Raw genomic sequence first — 12,001 nt, forward strand, 5'->3', positions numbered from 1 at the left:
AAGAGATGACGCGTGGTTGTGTAGTAGAACACCTGCTTCCCGCTCAAATGACCCTGGTTCGATCCCCACTCGCTCCAAAATTTCCTATTGATTTTATTTCTATCTTTCTTGTTTTTTAGGTCACTCACAAATAGAGTTTTCGCTCGCAACCAACGACTCTGGCGCCCACGCCGGTGCCAGAATTTCTGCGACAAAAGCTCTCTAACGCTATCGCCTTAAAATTTTCTCCGCCCCTTTAGACACTGTTGACGGAAAATGCCAGAGGTTGGGCTATCACAATAGGCTCATCAAATTATCTCTTTAACTTTACTATAAAGAAGCCGTCACAATGGAAGAGTGATTACAGAGAGAATGACGATGGGCAGTGCAGTAGAGTACATCGTACTCTAAATTGTGGAACATCTCTTCTAAATACACGACTTATTTTACATGATAAGCCATCGCCATTAGACCCGTGCAACAAAAGATGGTATAAACAAAAACAAAAGAATAAAGTTAATTTATTTCGTAGTAAATATTGCCATATTTCTCATTCGCGACCATTTAAACTTCTCTTTCGGGCTACTTCAGCCCACAACTAAATGTTCCTTTTTATAAAAACTGAATCCAAGTTTTATTTCTGAATACCGGTGACAGTGGGCCGTATAGTTTAGCTACAACATATATTTATTGTAACATCAATTTTGGCGACATGTCCACTCTGGGAAAAAAAATATTAGAACAAGCGCGATAATATCATCGGTAGCAAAAGCGGCGTTTTTATCGGTTTCAGTTAATGTACCTTGGCTTTTACGGAAATAAAAAAAACACACTGACTATAGAGAGGAGATAAAAAAATTTGAACCAATGCGTGATGGGCGCGTTCGCAAAAATGCCAATCCCCCAGATCCAGCAGCAATGAATAAACCCACTTCTCATTATAACAGCTGCCCTTCTCAATCTTGGATAACCAGTACCAAATATATCGTTGTTTCAACAGCTGTCACTACAGTAATACCACATATTTTTATAGTGACAGATCACGCGATGCTTCCAGCCTTACAGCATTCAACCTAACTGCTGAATACTCTGATGGCTATATCAACTGCGATAGGCATTTCAGACTGCAAAGATATTACTGTTCTGACAGCTGTCGCTGTGGTAATGCATGTACGCTTTAGAATAACTGACTATTGCCCCGCGCTCTTCGAACGAACGTCTTAGATACCTTATCGTACATGATAGTGATAGTTTGTGTGTGGTGGCAATAAGAACGATGCAATAAGTCACATTATCAGAGATCACGGCTCGACGACGTGACATATTGCCAAAATATGCCAATCACTGTGACGCACTTTCACGCCATTATATGACACAGGATGATGCCGTCAAAACACCGAATCATCGCTAGGCAAAAAGTAAACCAGTCCCGGACAGAGCTAGGAAAGATAGAAAGATGGAAAGCTAGGAAAGATGAAAGAAACATCCAGTTCTTCTTATGCCGTGCGTAGCGCAAGAACACGTTGGTTGCAGAAAACTTTCATGAACAAGACTATCAGGAGGGGAAGAATCGATACTAAAGCAAAAAAAATGGCCTTCGCTTTCAAGTAGTCTTAAGCAGATGCATGAAAGATCATGTGACTTTTTCTCAGCCGCTACGTGTATGCCGTCTTGCTTTTCTGCTTCGGTATCCGCTGGTTTTCGTTAGCGTCCTGTCAAACAAAGAAACGAGCCCTGAAACTTCTGTTCTTTCATTCATAGCGAGGATCTCGTTCCGGCAGAGCTGATGCCTTCAGGTAAGATTTGATAGCTTATTTATAGGCGCTACGCACTTTAAATGTTGACGTACTAAGTGACTCCCGCAGGCAAAGAGTGCCCACAGTCGCCGTAATGGCGACAAGCGGCGATACGTTATTAACCATATTGATAGTTGAGCCCGTATAAATGAAACGAGAGGATTTTGATATCATGAGTGCCCCGCCGATATTGTTTACACAGAGAGAATTTTTGCTTTTTTGGGCGTTGTGTCAGGAAGTAGTAGATGAGTGATGTCTGGCGTGACACGTGTGCTTAATATTTTTTTTTACTTTGGGTTCTTCGTTCCTCCACCTAAGTAGTGTTCGCTTTTCCAAATAAACGCTTAGTTTCAGATCAGCGCTTGTTTCATCCTTTTTGCTGGCGATTTGTAGTTTTTCGCTTCCTACGAAGACACATCTGTACAAACCAGCACGATCTACAGGTTGATTAGGTGACCAACGCCCTCAAGGGTTTGCACACACATAACACACAAAGCAAAGGACAAGACGACTATCGCTCCAGCTCATGTGGTAAAAGATTCAGGCGCGTAGTTTGAATGTTACAGGTGTGGCCCCTACCACCAGCCAGGTGACTTTCCAACCACTTCATTTGATTCACATCTATTTAAAGTTACTACAACAGTCATAAAGCATTGCAGTTGATATCCCCCATATTTTCCTTGGCCTCATTATCTGTTCGTTTTATTCAACTCTGTGTGAACGCATACTCTTATCTCATCGGGATGGCCAGCTCTCCTACATGCACTTACTGCAGTTGCGAAGAAACCATCGCGCACCTTCTGTGTGAGTGCACCTATTTCAACGTGCAAAGACAAGAACTCACTGCAGCTCTGGATAGACTAGACAATCGGCCTTTGTCGGAACAAAAGATTCTGGGTCATTGGCCAAGCCCATCATCAGCCCAAAAGGCTTTGAAAGCTTTGCTGCGCTTTTTGCGGACAACTGGCCTCAGAGACAGACTTTAGTGTCTTATACTTTTTGATGTTGCCTTTCCTCTGTCGCAGTTTTTTTTTAATTTCTCCTTCTCTTCGCAGCATTTCTTTTTAACATCTTTCATTTCCCTCACCCCTTTCCCCAGCACAGGGTAGCCAGCCGGTCTAAGAACTGGCTAACCTCCCTGTCTTTCCGCCTAAATTTTCTTCCTCCTCAACTCTGTGTCGGGCGAAAAAACAAACCCCCAAACTTTTCTTCCGTCGTTTTTTCAGCTTTCTTTTCTTCCTCCATTGAAACAACAGTATAAAGAAACCTGCAGTACATAAAGTTTCCCAAAGTTGAGCCTTAACAACGTATTCATTGCAGGTGGTTGACAAATGTTGAGAGAATCATCAAAATGGTGCTGCACTCACCACAGGACAGCAATTTTTGCAATGGTATTTTTTTCTGTTTTCCTGTGAAATTCAGTGTGATCTTTTATGTCAGCTGGATCCAGGATGCTTGGCCGCACAGTGCAGAAACACTTTTCTACACCTCATCACTACTTGCTGGAGAACGTTGCTTTGTCCATCTACACGTGGTGCCTGTATGGTTTGCTGTGAAACGCGCATTCCCTGGCCTTTCCTTCCTTCCATTTGTCAGGTTGCCAGGCTCTCACACAACTTCATTAGAACACGGAGAATACCTACTTCCCGATAGCTCTTCCTAATCATCCAATCTATTTCCCCTCTCCACGTCTTTCCATCTACACGCGTCTAGATGCCGTCGTTTTCCAGCAAGTTCTTGATCTTTTTAAAAATTTTTGCGTGACTTTCTTTATTTTACATTTTTGCGAGTACTGTATAACCTACCACATTCACTTTTTTCTCTTTTTGATTCTCTTATTTCTATTTTTTTGTTACGTTTCACTTTTGTTCCATTTCACTGAATAGAGATGTTATTTTGCTTTAGTATTGTTCATATATAGCACGTTTTGTTTTGTTGTTTTGCATTTGTCATTTTGTCATCCGCTCCCCTCTGTAATAATTCGGTGATTGAGGGTAACAAAAATAAATAATTAAAGAAGTATTGCTACTGCTATTCGAGCACTTCTTTCAAAGTCAGCTTCTTTTTTTCTTTTTGTTCATGGTTGGTGCCTTCCGAAAATTCGTTCAAAGCTCCCCTGAAAGAGCCTCACCACTCTTTTCGTCCCAAGCTGAGCAATGCAGCTCACGTGCATTATTGATCCATTTCACTGGCTGTTTTCGAGGCGTTGCGGCCTTACTCCTCCGTGTACTCGCTTTTAGAGTTGGTGTCGCAAGCGCTTGCTTCTACTGATTGCGTAACTTTGAACAAGACTGCGCTCTTGTAGTACTTGTCTTTCGTGTGATAGCGCTCACAGTTAAACTTGAAGCTTTTCTTGTTCAATGCTTAAATTATGTGGCGTTGTTATTTTTTGAGTCAACAATTTGTCCCACCTTCTGCCCCATCATGTGGTAAAGCTTTTAAATAGAAAAAGCAGTTTCGCCGCAAAGGTGAATCAGCGTGTGGTAGCAACAAAGGCGAATCTTGTAAAAGGTAAGTATCGGATATCGCAGTTTTTTAGCATTTGCCCTCGCGTGACGCAACAAAAAGAAATTGCCATGAGAGGTCGTGGCTGCTGCGTAGAGTGAAGCGACGTTCGGAATATCTATCGTTTTATTGAAAAGTACGCATTGTTAACGCTACACATACAAAGCAATAAATGCGAATAAAAGAAAAGAACGTTATAAGAAGTAAGGCTAGCAGCTCAGGCCTTAGCATTCCATGTGGCGGGGCTCACCAAAACGCTGGCGTTGGAGAACGCGGCCGATGCAAAAAGCGAAGTGACTTTCCGTACCCTCTGTCACCTAACACGCCCTAAACATTGCTAACACAGCTCGCACAAAGGTATGAGTCGTCTGCCGATCTTAGTCATAATAGGATACGTACGTCCACGCCCCACTGATTAAGACCAGCAAGGGTTGCCGGAGGGACGGAGCCCCTCCCCCTCTTCTTTGGAAAGCCAGAAGTACATTCACTGCATAATGCACGACTTCTACTAATCAGTATTATGGTTTTGATTGCATTGTGCTTAGTAAAATCAACGAGGAGGCTGGTATGTAACTAATCGCTTATAGAAAGACCTACAAAAAAAACCACAAAATAGATATATCACAGTTGCATTTTTAGTCACTGGAATTGTAAAAAAACACATAGGGGCCATCAACCGACACTCTGTTGATGGAGATTACGAGAAATTTGCTTAAGAGATCGCTATTCCCGAGGATATCAAATCAGAGTTGTCAGATTGTATACTTATACATACCGTAAGCATCTGTGATGTCCTAAGTAGTCAAATAATTTCTAGAGCAAGATGGTTGGCTTTTGCGTTTTTATTCAGTCTTCTCTTTCTGGAAGAATTTTATTTTTTGTTACCCATAAAGAAATATTTGCAGAAATAACCTCCTTGCTTTTAGCAAGGCCCACGAGACGGCTTTAAGCTCTCTCATAGTAGAGTACCAAGTGCTCTAAATCGTCAACCACTTTTTTTTTTTAAACACACAATATTGCTGCACATGCTTGAAGAATGCTATGCTACTTTCACATATCTTTAATAGACTTCCTATTAAATTACAATGTGTGATGACTGTGCGCCCACCTACAATTGGCTTCTTCCTTTCATGTCTTCTCCTCTATCCTTTTTTTCCCTTCTTGTATCAGGCGTCCTGGTGTTTTGGTCGCCGTTTCACGACCCTCGAGTCCATGAGAGCGCCCCAGTGGGTGTACACGTGACCACCGTGCGAGCGCTTGACGAATCAGCGCCTGGGAAGCCCGTCGCCTACAGCCTCTTGGATGTCAAGGACTCCACCTTCTTCCATCTGAATCACGTGACGGGAAACCTGACCACGGCGCGACCCATCACCCGCAAGGTCGGCGATAAGTACGAGGTAAATGACGGGGGGGGGGGGGGCACGGTGGTAATAAAGTAGCCAATTGGGCGAGTGTGACTATAACGATGATTGCCAGCTCAAACAAAACGAAGAACTGTCCGTTAATTTTTGTTGTTGTGTGTCGCTTACGCTGGACATCTTGCGTAATAGTGGTGGTAGCGGTAATAATGTGCTATCACAGAGCACATCTGCCATTAGCAGTATAGGGAGTTAACGCATTGTTAAGGATAATACTACGGTCTAAATGGGTAAGTGTAGGAAGCATGAATTCTATTATATTTACCTGGCTATAGTTTTTCAAATTAAAACGTTGTTAAGAACGAAAAATCACTGTAATCGCGTGAGGCATACAATGAAAACATTGATTCTGATTTATTAGCCTGCCCTTACGGGTGAAGGCCATCGGTGACAGCTGCGCAGCTTTGAGAATAGCCCAGTTGTGCAATGGCTAATCACCACTACGGCTCCCGCTGCCGACACATTCACTAAATATCTCATTGCAAGAGTCCAAATGGAAACAAATGGAAACAAATTACGGCACATGGTTAACTAGACTAACGCGAAGAGTCGCCATGGAATAACTGATCAATTTTGCGTCCACACCAAAGTTATTTGTCACGTTGTCGTACTAACCAGCGCACATGGGTGGTCTTAGCGAATGCCGATACGGTCACAAAGTCTGGAACACCAGAAAATCGGTATATATGTTGTTCAACATTTTGGCCCCGCCGTGGTGGTCTGTGTCTAATGTGCTCGGCTGCTGACCCGCAGGTCGCGGTATCGAATCCCAGCTGCGGCGGCTGCATTTCCGATGGAGGCGGAAATGTTGTAGGCCCGTGTGCTCAGATTTGGGTGCACGTTAAAGAACCCCAGGTGGTCGAAATTTCAGGAGTCTTCCACTACGGCGTCTCTAATTATCATATGATGGTTTTGGGACGTTAAACCCCACACATCAATCAATCAATAACTGATCAGTTCTGTGTCCACACAAAAGTGATTTGTCACGTTGTCGTACTAACCAGCGCACATGGGTGGTCTTAGCCAATGCCGATACGGTCACAAAGTATGGAGCACCGAAAAATCGGTATATATGTTGTTCAACATTTTGTAGCGTAAGATATCGAACAATTAAACATAAATGCGTTGCATAGAGTATTTGATAACAGCAGTCAGCACTAACGTAATGAGGTGCCCAAGTGAAATTTTATGACGTCATGTTAAAGGGTAACAAAACCACTTTGAGTTCCAAGGCGAAAAAGCAGCCTTTTTAACATCACTGCATGCCCTTCTTATGAGAGCTAAATCCTCCTCGTTACCTATTTATTGCAAGATTACCTGAACATTGTTAGTTGTATACGTTTAGTCAATCAAGATTTCGTGTTTTTCGGCTATACACTGTCATACACCTTTGCGCAGTAAAAGCGCATAAATTAAAGGGCAATAATCGGATCACGTGCAATATACACCCGATTAGATGGGGTGGTCGTCTGATTAAAATCCAAACGAAAGTAGGGGGCGATTGAGACACCTGATATGTCTCGTATATGAGCCAATCTAGAGCTTATTTCCTCCTGACGTCGTGTCAACAGACTCAGACTTCTGGTATCTCGAATCGAACCGAAAAGATGGCTAGCACTAGAAGACAGAGGCCAAAGCACAATTTTTTTTTTTTGAGGGAGGGGGGGGGGGTTCTATTTGATTTAGATTGGAAGCCGGGCAGGCACAAGATAAGACCGGGTGCAATTGTGTGCTATATATGCCATATGCGATGGCGAAACATTGTTCCGGGGGGGGGGGGGGTTGCTTGTGCCGTCGCCTGGTTAAGCTAGTGATAGAAGCCAATAACGCACTTATTCTTCGCATTTTCGTGGGCTGTTCAGGGGTACTCTCACTCTTTCAGACGCCACCTGCGAAGAACGGTGTGTCTAAGTGTGTCTAATCGATAGAAATAATTTGAAGGCACCTTGTAGTTCATTGCATCAAAAATAACGTCACAATATGTTAAACAATATGTGTTAGAATACTTATTATAATTAGGTGGTAATTAAATATATATTTCTTCTGAAGTCAGTGATGACCTTTTCTGCATAAACAAAGTCAAAATTTCATGCTATGAATGTTGTGCAAATTGATTTTCGGTTGCGTACATTCTCAGCACTAAACAATTGTAACATTTCACATGGCTTACAGAAAACGGCAAGTAAAATGACACGTCGAACGTGGCAATGTCTTGAGCAGACTGAGTATACGCAGCAGTGCGCTGCAAAATAAACTTGGGCGAAAACAAATTTATTATGTAGCAAATTCAATTCTTCAAAAGCTTGATTGAACTCGCCCTTTGTTGAGGTAAGGGTTGAGGTTGAGGATGTTGTAGGTAGTCGGCGGATCTAGCCTTGCATAATTCGCAGGCAATTGCCCCGGCCGGTTTTCTCTTTGCTGAGTTGTAGCTAATGTCCTTTGTTTTTCAACTAAGCACGAGCAGGCTTTTAAAGTAAAAATCGTGCATAGAGCGACGTAATCCTGAATAAGACGGCGGCCTTTGTGCTGTTCCACTTTCAGTATTGTGCCGGTACTCTAAAAACCAGTTGATACAATTAATAAAATAGAGTGATGCACAAAACTTTGGACACAGCGTGTCAAAGGGTTAAGACCGACTCTCTGTCTGATGGTCTTTTTTTTTTCTCAGGTCATCGTGGCAGCCGTGAGTCAGGGTGTCACCGAGGTGAAGACGATGCAGATCGAGGTGACAGTGCCCAATCAGTACCCGCCCCGGTTTGAGCATCCCGTGTACCGCTCTGAGGTGCACCAGACCCGTACCAGGCCCGGATACCGGGTACTCCAGGTTCGCGCCCATGACCCGGACCCGGTGCCATACAACGCCGAGGTCTACTACCGCCTCGAAGCCGGGCCGGAGTCTACGAGGGCGCTCAGGTGACTTGACTTTCAGTCACTGTTTCTAAAGAAAATAATGTTTCCCGGATATCTAGGTGATTTTATTGGCCTAAAAGTGAGCTCTCAACCGTCCCCGTGCCATCATATGATATGTATCTGCCCTTTGAATATATTTTTCCGAATAATTGGCACTCGAAGGCGAAAAAAAATGTTTGCTTAGAAGTTGGTGATACAGGTAATGTGCGGGAATTATGGGTCTGTTTTTTTGTTTCTTTTGTTCTTTCTCGTTGGGGTAAGGTCATTATTATTAATCTCTTAGTTTTCATGCTTGCGCTATTGAACGGGTATCTGTATTTAAGTTTCTGGGAGCGTTGTTCGAAGAACATTGGAACTGGACTCATCACGTAAACAAATTGCATACATCCAATTCAATCTCCAGGTCCAGTCAAGTGTTTAATAATATCCAGCATCTGGTTCCGACTTGGCTGAAACATACTATACACTCATACATTCTCAACTATATTGCTGACTCTTAGTCTCTGGTACACCAAGCAAAACAAACTTATGTAGGCTGACAGTCTTCCAACAACAAGGTGTTCGACACATAGAAAACCTTGCATGGCTTGACCATATAGCGCCGTTTTTTTTTTGAAAAATGAGATGTTAAAAGTGGATCAGCTATACAACCTCAAACTTGTTACATACATACACAGAAAGATGCGACAAAGTGAATCTATGTTTGCACACATCTACTTGACCAACCACAATCCATATGGCTTGCGACATAGCCACTTCGAAGTTCCGCTTTGCAGAACAAAATACGGCATAAACAACTTAAATACAAGATCCCTAATATCTAAAACTAACATCCGCAAATATTTAGCAATGTGTACTAAGTTACATCAACATCCCTGTTTAAACGTGCTGTTAAATCATACTTGTTGTCTTGCGTGCCTTGATAGTACAAGTACGACCTCTAACATCATGTGGCTTATGACCTGTTGCATTATTTTAAAAAATTCAATTGTACTATTCCTGTATGTATGACGCCATCCCTTGCAAACCGCGGTATTTCATGTTTGTATTTTTATTTGAGTGCACAGTTTCCGCTTTCTGGTGTATAATTTCTTAATGATAGTCACAACCCTGTTGGAGGGTGCTTGGGTGGTAGCGCCATTGACAGGCAGTTGATTCTGCCTTAAGCCGTACCGTCCCTCGATATGTATTATGTTGAAAATAATCAATTCAATTCAAAAATAATATTATATTTGCATACACTGATACACAAGGACACAGAGGAAAGAGGGAGAGAGCAAACTAGCAACTGCCACCTGAAGGGGCACAACACCTGATCACTTTTTCGGGAGGAGGGAAGAAACAAAGAAAACTAAGATTAGAGGGGAGAAAGAGGAAAAAAGATGAGGAATGAAAAAAATGACGAATACTTTGACGAGTATGAGTAAAAAACATAAATAAAAATAATTAAAAAAACGTCTCTAAACGAGTGGCCTGGTACGTTTGGTTCATAAATGTAAGGATAGCTCGGTGGGCCTGGTCGCGTCGGGAAGCACAACCACTAGGAAAGAGGTAGTCGTCTAGGGTCGCGCACTTAAGTCCTAGGAATTTATATTTCTTAATCAGCAAAGACTGCTGCGTAGCAAATGTGGGACAGTGCACTACGACATGCTCAAGTGTTTCGCAGGAGCCACAAGCTGCGCGCAACAAAGCTGCGCCTTGACGGTGTATTCGTTCGCAGGTATAATGTGTTAGTAAAACGCAAAAAACAGGGTTGATTGGCGGAACACAGGAGAGACATTTGTCCTGAAATGGGCGTAGCCTGGCTAATAATGATCAAGATGATGATGATGAATATGATGATCGTTAGGCATGCTGGGTAAATGCAGAGGGGGTATATGCAATAAATGTGGTATACACAAGCTCGTAAAAATCCCCCATGACTTCAAAGAAGTATATTTATCAGAACAAAGAGATGCAATCTCGAGATGACAGCCGACCTAGTTCGAAACATAGTCTATAAGGCCAAGAAAAAAGATTTAAAAATTCTTTGTACGTGTTTTAGAGTGCGCTGGAAAGACTCAATCAGTTCATTTATACTTATTTTTTGTTCCGAATATGTTGTGCACTTGTTAATGTATGTTTGTGTATCGACAGTAATGGTAGAGAACTTTCGTAAAGGTTAAATAAAATTAAGTTGATACAGAACAGTAAATGAGAGAATTCTGCCTCTTGCCCTGCCACTGAGTAGTATGCCAAGATAACAAAAAAAATTGTTCGTTCGGCAAACACCGAAATAAATGTATCCGCAATTAGTTTCAGTAATGAATATTTGAATGAAATAGTTATAAAAATAAGAAATATTAACAAGAGTGGGAATATCACTAGTGTTTCCAAAACCAGAGTATCCGTTCATGAGGTTATGGGTAGATACTATATCGCACGAGTTAAAACACTATCTAAGAATTTGCAATATCATGTCTGGTAAACGCTATTTTACAAAAAATCACTGCGTCAAGTCGCTGGCAAAGTGGCCGTCGAAGGTTGCCTCTGATGTAAATTTTGATGATTTGAAATTACGCTGATGAAAAGTACAGGCGTTGCTTAACATTGAAATGTTACAGTTATATGCTAGGGGGACATGCTTTAGAAACGAATAATGTGTTTGATAGAGAAACCCTCACATCGCTCCACCCGATAGTTCAAAGACGCATACTTGCCTAGAGGAACGCGAGCGCTAGCTGTACCGTTATCTGTAAACCCGTCCACGCTGTTCGCCCAGGTACCTCGCACTGGACGGCATCACGGGCGAAGTGATGCTCAACCGAAGCCTCGCGGACGTGCCGGACTCCACAATCGCATTCACGGTCATCGCTGAAGACGGTGGCTCCCCCAAGCAACAAGACCGCGCCCGCGTCGAGATCCTCGTCAAGACCATCTCCGGTGAGTGCCGTTCGCCTGCGCCCTCGTGAAACTTCCGTTATGCGTGAGTTGTGACGCACTCTCACTAAAGAGGTCAACCTTACACGGCTTGATCCAAGGCACTCGGTATTATATCAGGGCGAAAGTTTTTTTTCTTGTATTTTAAAATAATTCGAAAACAAGCTACGGCGAATACTTTCAAGCCTAGAGATGGAAAGCCTCAAGGCCCGGACATAAAAACACGAGTATTTACTGCCTTTCACAAAGCACAATAAACTCGTCAGGTAGGTTTTAGGGGCGAAGCTCCTTATGGCGTGGCTTGTGCGTTCCTCGTAGTACGTAACCACCAGTGGCCCATACCCGAAATAGCGGTCCTTACAATGTCTGCTGGATGGGGGCACTTGATTATGATGAATACATGATGAAAAGATGTGAGATGGCTGTGCTTGGAGTTTTCTCTAGACATATGAACGGACGAACGGACTGAAACAC

General features: G+C 42.7%; 1 pseudogene; it reads left to right on the forward strand.

Annotated features, from left to right (window-relative positions):
* The first annotated feature begins 3,226 nt into the window (after positions 1-3,226).
* Positions 3,227-12,001, forward strand: part of LOC142772226 (uncharacterized) — a 77,354-nt pseudogene continuing 68,579 nt past the window's right edge.

The sequence above is a fragment of the Rhipicephalus microplus genome, chromosome 9 (assembly GCF_043290135.1).
Source record: "Rhipicephalus microplus isolate Deutch F79 chromosome 9, USDA_Rmic, whole genome shotgun sequence".
Classification (NCBI taxonomy): Eukaryota; Metazoa; Arthropoda; class Arachnida; order Ixodida; family Ixodidae; genus Rhipicephalus; species Rhipicephalus microplus.